Source organism: Meles meles, chromosome 2 (assembly GCF_922984935.1).
Source record: "Meles meles chromosome 2, mMelMel3.1 paternal haplotype, whole genome shotgun sequence".
Taxonomy (NCBI): Eukaryota; Metazoa; Chordata; class Mammalia; order Carnivora; family Mustelidae; genus Meles; species Meles meles.
In genome coordinates, this window is record NC_060067.1 from 1419631 (window position 1) to 1426684 (window position 7054).

At 43.4% G+C, this 7054-nt stretch overlaps 1 pseudogene; it reads right to left on the bottom strand.

Moving 5' to 3' along the window:
* Positions 1-644: 644 nt before the first annotated feature.
* Positions 645-768, bottom strand: LOC123937680 (annotated as a pseudogene).
* Between the last annotated feature and the right edge of the window lie 6286 nt (positions 769-7054).

The window sequence follows — 7054 nt, forward strand, 5'->3', positions numbered from 1 at the left end:
TGTATGTATGTAGTTCTGTGAGAAGTGCTTTTGGTATTTCGATAGGAACTGCAGTAAATCTGTAGATTGCTTTGGGTAGTATAGACACTTTAACAATATCTGTTCTTTCTATCCATGAATGTAGAATATCTTTCCACTTCTGTTATCATCAATTTCTTTCATCAACATTTTATAGTTTTCACAGTACAGGTCTTTCACCTCTTGATTAAGTTTATTTCTAGGTATGTCATTATTTTCAGTGTAATTGTACATGGTATTGTTGTCTTAACTTCTCTTTCCGCTCCTTTATTTTTAGTGTATAGAAATGCAACAGATTTCTGCATATTGATTTTGTAGCTTGTGACCTTACCGAATTCATGTATCAGTTCTAATAGTTTTTTGGTGTTGCCTGTTGGGTTTTTAATGTATAGTATCCTGTCATCTGCAAATAGTGAAAGTTTTACTTGTTCTTTACCAGTCTGGATGCTTTTTATATCTTTTCCTTGTCCTTTTGCTCTGGCTAGGATTTCCAGTACTATGTTGAATGAAAGTGTTGATAGTGGGTATCCTTCTCTTGCTCCTGATCTTAGAGGAAGAGCTCAATTTTTCATCACTGATGATGATATTAGTTGTGGGCTTTTCATGTTGATGGTTTTTGTCATGAATGGATGCTGTCCTTTGCCAAATGTTTTTTCTGCACCTATTGAAATGATCATATGGCTTTTCAATTAGCAATAATCGCGCCTCGGATAAACCTCATTGGCTACGATACTGCCACTGCGCAAAGCTGATCATATGGCTTTTATACTTTCTCTTGTGGATATGATGTATCACAGTGATCGCCTTGTTAATTTTTAACCACCCTTGCATTCCAGGAATAAATCCCACTTGATCATGGGGAATTATTATTTTTTTTAGTGTATCATTGGACTTGCTTTGTTAATATTTTGGTGAGGATTTTTGCATATGTTCATCAGAGATACTGGCCTGTAATTCTCTCTTTTTTCTTTATCTGGTTTTGGAATCGGGGTAATGTTGGTTTCATAGAATGAATTTAGCAGCTTTCTTTCCTCTTCTAGCTTTTGGAATACTTCTAGGAGAATAGGCATGAACTTTTCTTCAACCGTTTGTTAGAATTCACCTGTGAAACTGGTCCTGGACTTTGTCTGGATTTTTGATTACCGATTCAGTTTTATTCCTGCTTATCAGTCTGTTCAAATTTTCTCTTTCTTCCTGATTCAGTTTGGGGTGGTGATATGTCTCTAGGAGTTTATCCATTTCTTCTAGATTGTCCAATTTGTTGGCATGTAATTTTTTCTTAATATTCTGTTCCAATCCTTTGTACGTCTGTAGTGTCAGTGTCTGTTGATAGTTCTTTTCTTTCATTTTGATGTTGTTTATTTGAGTCCTCTCTCCTTTTGTTTTTCTTTGATGAGTCTGGCTAAAGGTTTACTGATTTTATCAATCCTTTCAAAGAACCAGCTCCTGGTTTCATTGATCTGTTCTATAGTTTTTTTCTTTAGTTTTTATTTCATTTATTTCTGCTTAATCTTTATTATTTCCTTCCTATTACTGGTTGGGGTTTTGTTTGTTCTTTTCCTAACTTCTTTAGGTATAAGTTTAGGTTGTTTATTTGAGATTTTTCTTGCTTCCTGAGGTAGGCTGCCTATAAACTTCCATCTTGGAACAGCTTCTGCTGCGTCCCAAAAGTTTCAGACCATTGTGTTTTCATTTTATTTTGTCTCCATATATTTTTCGTTTTCCTCTTTGATGTCTTGGTTGACCTGCTCATTGTTTAGTAGCGTGTTACTTAACTTCCGGGTAGCTGTGGTCTTTCCAGATTTTTCCTTGTGTTGATTTCTATCTTCATAGAGTTGCGGTCAGAAAAGATGCACGATAGGACTTCAGTCTTTTGAATTTGTCGAGACTTGTTCTGTGGCCTTATATGTGATCTGTTCTGAAGATGTTCCCCGTGCACCTGGAAAGAATGTGTATTCTGCTGTGTTAGGATAGAGTAGTCTGAATCTATCTGTTCCATCCGTCTGGTCCAATGTGTCACTCAAAGCCACTGTTTCCTTGCTGATTTTCTGTTTCGATGATCTGTCCATTGATGCAAGTGGGGCGTTGAAGTTGTGTCGTCCTTTATGGACGTCCTTTATGATTGTAATTGGCTACTTCACGCGTTTGCGTGCTCCCGTGTTGGGTGCATACATATTCACAATTATTGTATCTTCTCGTGAGATTGCCCTCTTTGTGATTATACAGTGTTCTTGCCATTTGTTACAGTCTTTGTTTTAATGTTTATTTTGTCTCCCATAGGTATTGCTGCTTTGGCTTTCTTTTCACAACCATTGGCATGATAAATGTTTCTCTCACCCTTTCCTCTCAATCTGCATGGGCGCAAGTGTCTTTAGGTGTGAAACGAGTGTCCTGTAGGCAGCATATACATGGGTCTTGTTTTTTCACCCATTCCATCTCCCTATGTCTTTTGGTTGGAGCATTTAGTCTATTTACATTCAAAGTAATTATTCACAGATATTTATTGCCATTTCTTACTTGTTTTATAGTTGTTTTGTAGTTCTCCTTTCTTCCTTTCTTCTGCTGTCTTCTCTCACAACAAATTGGCTTTCTTTAGTGATATACTGGGATTCCCCTCTTTATTTTTACGTATCTATTACGGATTGTAGATTTGTCATTACCGTTAGGTTTGTATGTAACATCTTCTGCATAGAGCAGTGCAGATTAAGTGGATGGTTGTTAAAGTCTGAACCCATTCTTCAATTTTCTCCTCCCCCGTGTTTTAGGTAGCTGGTGTCAGATAGTACATCCTTTTATTTTATGAGTCCCTTGGCTGATTTTTAGAGATGTGATTCTACTGCTCTTGTGCTTCCTACTGTTCTTATTCCTACTTATGGTCTTTCCTTTCCACTCAGAGTCCCCTTTAACATACTTGTAGGGCTGGTTTAGGAGTGATGAATTCCATTAACTTTTGTCTGGGAAACTCCTAACTTTCCTCCCATTCTGAATGATAACCTTGCTGGATAGAGTGTTCTTTACCATAGAATTTTTTTCTTTCAGCACTGCCCCACTCGCTTCTGGCCTGCAGAGTTTCTGCTGAGAAATCAGCCAACAGCCTTGCAGGATTTCCCTTTGTATGTAACTGTTGTTGCGTTGCTGTTGTTATTGTTTTCTCTTGCTGTTTTTAAAATTCTTTATCACTACTTTTTGCCATTTTAATTATTATGTGTCTTGGTGTGGACTTCCTTGGGTTAATTTTTGGGGGGCTCTTTGTGCCTCCTGGATCTGATTTCTGTTTCCTTTTCCAGATTCAGGAGGCTTTCAGCAATATTTCTGCCCCCTTTCCTCTCCTTCCTCCTGGGATCCCTGTGATGTGACTGCTATTGCGTTTGACGGTGGTGTTGAGTTCCCTAGTCTTTTTATTTTTTTATTGTTATTTTCTCTCTCCCTTGTTCAGCTTGATTGCTTTCCATTACTTGTCCTTCAGGTTCCTGATTCATTCTTCTGCTTCCTCTTGTCTACACGTTATTCCACCAAGTGTACTTTTAATTTCAGTTATTGAGTTCTTCATCTCTAAGTGGTTCTTTCTTGTTTTCTCTCTATTTGTTGAAGGTCTCACTGAGGTCCTCACTCTCTTCTCAAGTCCACTGAGCATCTTTATGACGATTACTTTAAATTCTCTATCAGACATATCACTTGTCTCTGGTTCATGTAGATCTTTTGCTGTGATTTTGTCCTGTTTTTGTTTTTCATTTGGGACGTACTCCTCTTCCTCACTTTGTCTGTCTGTGTCTGTGTCCCAGTGTGCGGAGCATGAGCTGCACCTGCTCTTGGAGGCGAGGCTTCACGGAGCTCCTGCGTGCGGCGTCCCAGCCCCAGAGCCGGGCACTTCTGGGGCTGCTCCTAGCATGCTGCAGGCACGCCATGTTGTGGCTGAGCCACTTCTCAGTCCGGGTGTCTGCAGTGGTCCTCCTTGCCCCTTGTGGGCCCCCTGTGTCGTACACCCTGTGTCCTGGGCTAGTCTCCGGCTGCCTTGGGCTTGAGTTGAGGCAGGTCAGGTATTCGCCAGAGACGCAGTAACACTGAACTGTAGAGCACTTGCCCTATTTTGTCCCCTCGGAAGTTTTCGTGGGTGTGTAGGGCCCGCAGTCAGACCAGATGTCTGCCCCCTGCCCACTGCTGCGGCTGCAGTCAGGCTGGTATCTCTGGCTCTCTCCCCTTCTCCCTGGGACAGGAGTCGTTTTGGAGTGGGACTGCCCTTGTCAGGCTGTTTCCCACAGCCAGACTCGTGGCACTGCTTTGAGCGTGCTTCCGCCAAGGGCATATTAGAGGGAGCAGGTCCACGGGAGAGTGCGGAGGCCAGGCATGAGGTGCCAGCCAGGTCCATGCTGGTCTGCTACGGGAGAGAACCTTCGGCTACCGGCTACCGGGGGATGTCCTGCGGAGGCCAGCTGGGGGGAGGGCGTGGAGGTGTGGACGTGCGTGGGGGCAGGGCAGACGATTAGCAAGCGGCGTGCAGAATGCTGGCGTTGCTTCCTGCAGGTGTCCGTGCCTCTAGGCTGCGGGGCGGCTCTTCTGTTCGTGAAGAAATCTCCCAGAGATCCCTGCCACTCCAGCACATGCTCTGAGATCAATAAATCAATCTCCCTCCTGTGTATCTGATGTGGTTTTTGAACTGCTGCTTCTATGCTCTGTCTCTGCGGGGCTCTTTGTGGTGCTTCTCTGTAAAGGCAGGACTCAATTCCCATCACCCTGCCAGTTCTCCAGGACTTGAGCCCCTGATTTGTAAAGTTCTAGGTGTTACGTTCCACATACTATAAGAACTTGTGACATTTTCAAACTCTGGTTTTCATAGTCAAATGTTACGGGGATTTGTCATCCCTGTGTGCATCCCCCATGCTTGGGGTGCTTGGTGAGGGGGCTTATTCCTCCGCCCTCTCTGTGCGGCCATACCCCTCCCCACTGTGGACAGTCCTGGGAGTCCATTTAGCTCCCAACCTTGTCTCCACCCTGCCTACCCGCATTGACATGTCCTCTCCTCTACGTTTCGCTGTGGAGAATCTGTTCTGCCAGGCTTTGGGTCATTTCCTAGGTTATCTAACTAATGTGGAAGGTATGTAGTTCTATCGTGGGGGGAGGGGACTTCAGGGTCCTCTACTCTGCCATCTTCCCCGTAAAAGAACAAAAAGTATTTAAAGATGGAAGAATAGGTGTAAGTCCAGGAATAAAGGAAACGGAAGTAAGATTGATTCCACAAACATTAGCTGTCTATGCTCTTGGAAAATCATATTGATTGATTCAAGGGAGATCATTGGAGTCAGCATGATATTGTGAAAAGACCTAGATCTTAGATTTGGTTTCATCATGGGTTTGTGTGGTTTGGGGGCAACATCCTAATGTCAGCCTCTATTTCCTCACTTGACAAACGGTTATAAGAGCATTTAGGTCCAATATAAAAAGTGTTTTTGTGGATTAACTGTGTACCTGCATGAATGTGGTTTTCTGGCACAAGGGTAGAGAAGACAGAAAGGAGGGGTCAGAAAAGACCGTGTTTGCCATGGCAGAAGGAGATGAAAAAAATTGTAGTTTTTGTGAAGGGAAGAAGAGAGAGGAATGTTTCAGTTGGGGGAAATTCGTTGTGCTTGTTCATGCTTTACTAATGAGAAAAGCCGGGGGGGTGCGGCGCCCTCCTCGCGAACCTCACCGTGATGGACTCTGTGTGCCGTTGGGTCTTGGAGCAGGAACCGCAGTGCTGCTATTTTGGTTCTTCCTGGCACATCCAGACCGGCACCGAGACGAGCTGGTTTTTAATAAATGGCTGTTGAATGGGGAATCCATGAATGAATGGATCCAAGGTGTGACCTCGTTAACCACATGAGGATACAGGGCAGTCTCCTGATTAAAGCTTTCTGCAAGGATGAGTAAGTGAGCACACAACTCACCCTGAGGACTGTAGCATGAGTTGATTTGAGGACGGTGAACTATACAAACGGGGTACAAAAGAGTTCAAGTGCAAAGCCCCCGGGAAACAGCAGGTAGAGCCTTTTTCACCCTGGCTGCTGCCGCTGCTGCTCCAGGGGTGGTCGGGAGTTTGTTCACATCATAAAGGAAGGGACCATGTGGATGCAGCCTGGGGTCTCCATGTAATCAAGGAATTTCTTTTGAATTTTCAGGACGAAGATTTGTCTTCCAAAACCTAGAGCAATTTCGAAAACCCTATTGCCACAGGGATACAGACAGTGTTTGCAACTTGGACACAGGAGGGAACAGTGGCCCCTGTAAACCGGGTGAATTTGTAGACATGTTCAGAGCTATGTTAATAAGGCACTTAAAAGCCTGACCTTGAAGCATTTGCCAAAAATTTAGACTTTAAAGAACTGTAAACCCACCAGGGCCTTCGTTGTTCACTGTTGATGCTCTGTTTACATTTGATGCACGAGTGAGTGAATCAAGAAATTTGATCAGAACCTTTTGAATGTTCTGTTCTTCTGTTTAGCTTGCCCAAACCCTAGCTCCCAGGGCGACCTGCAAATAGCAGATCGAGCGAGTGGAGGACCGTGATGTGTACCAGCTCCACTCACGCGTGGCCTTAGGACTTGGCATGGAGGAGCGTGGCGGTCCGCAGGCCTGGGCGAGTGTTTCCCGCTACCTGAAGGCTCCTGTGATGCCATTTTGCTTTTACGAAAGACCTATGTCAGTGTCTTTCTTTTTGCTAACCAAAGGAAATTAAAAGAGGATTTTCACTTTTACAAAAGGGTAATTACTTCTTCTCTTTGTACTCTTTTGAGCTTAGGATGGGTTCTATAGTAACACTCTACTTTCGATAGTGGAAGAAAACTATTTTCATTTAAGACGAGAGAAGAATTTTAGCTAGTATGGGGAGCAACCAAAGATAAGCAGGTGTTGTAGATGCGACTCAGGAAATCATTTCCGTAAGAAAATGCAGTCATGAGATTCTTTGCTTTAGGGGCAAAGAATGAGAATATTTGAATTTCTTGGGTCGCGTCACGAGAAGGATATTTTGAAGGCAAATTGACAAGAGTTTGCCACCGCCAGG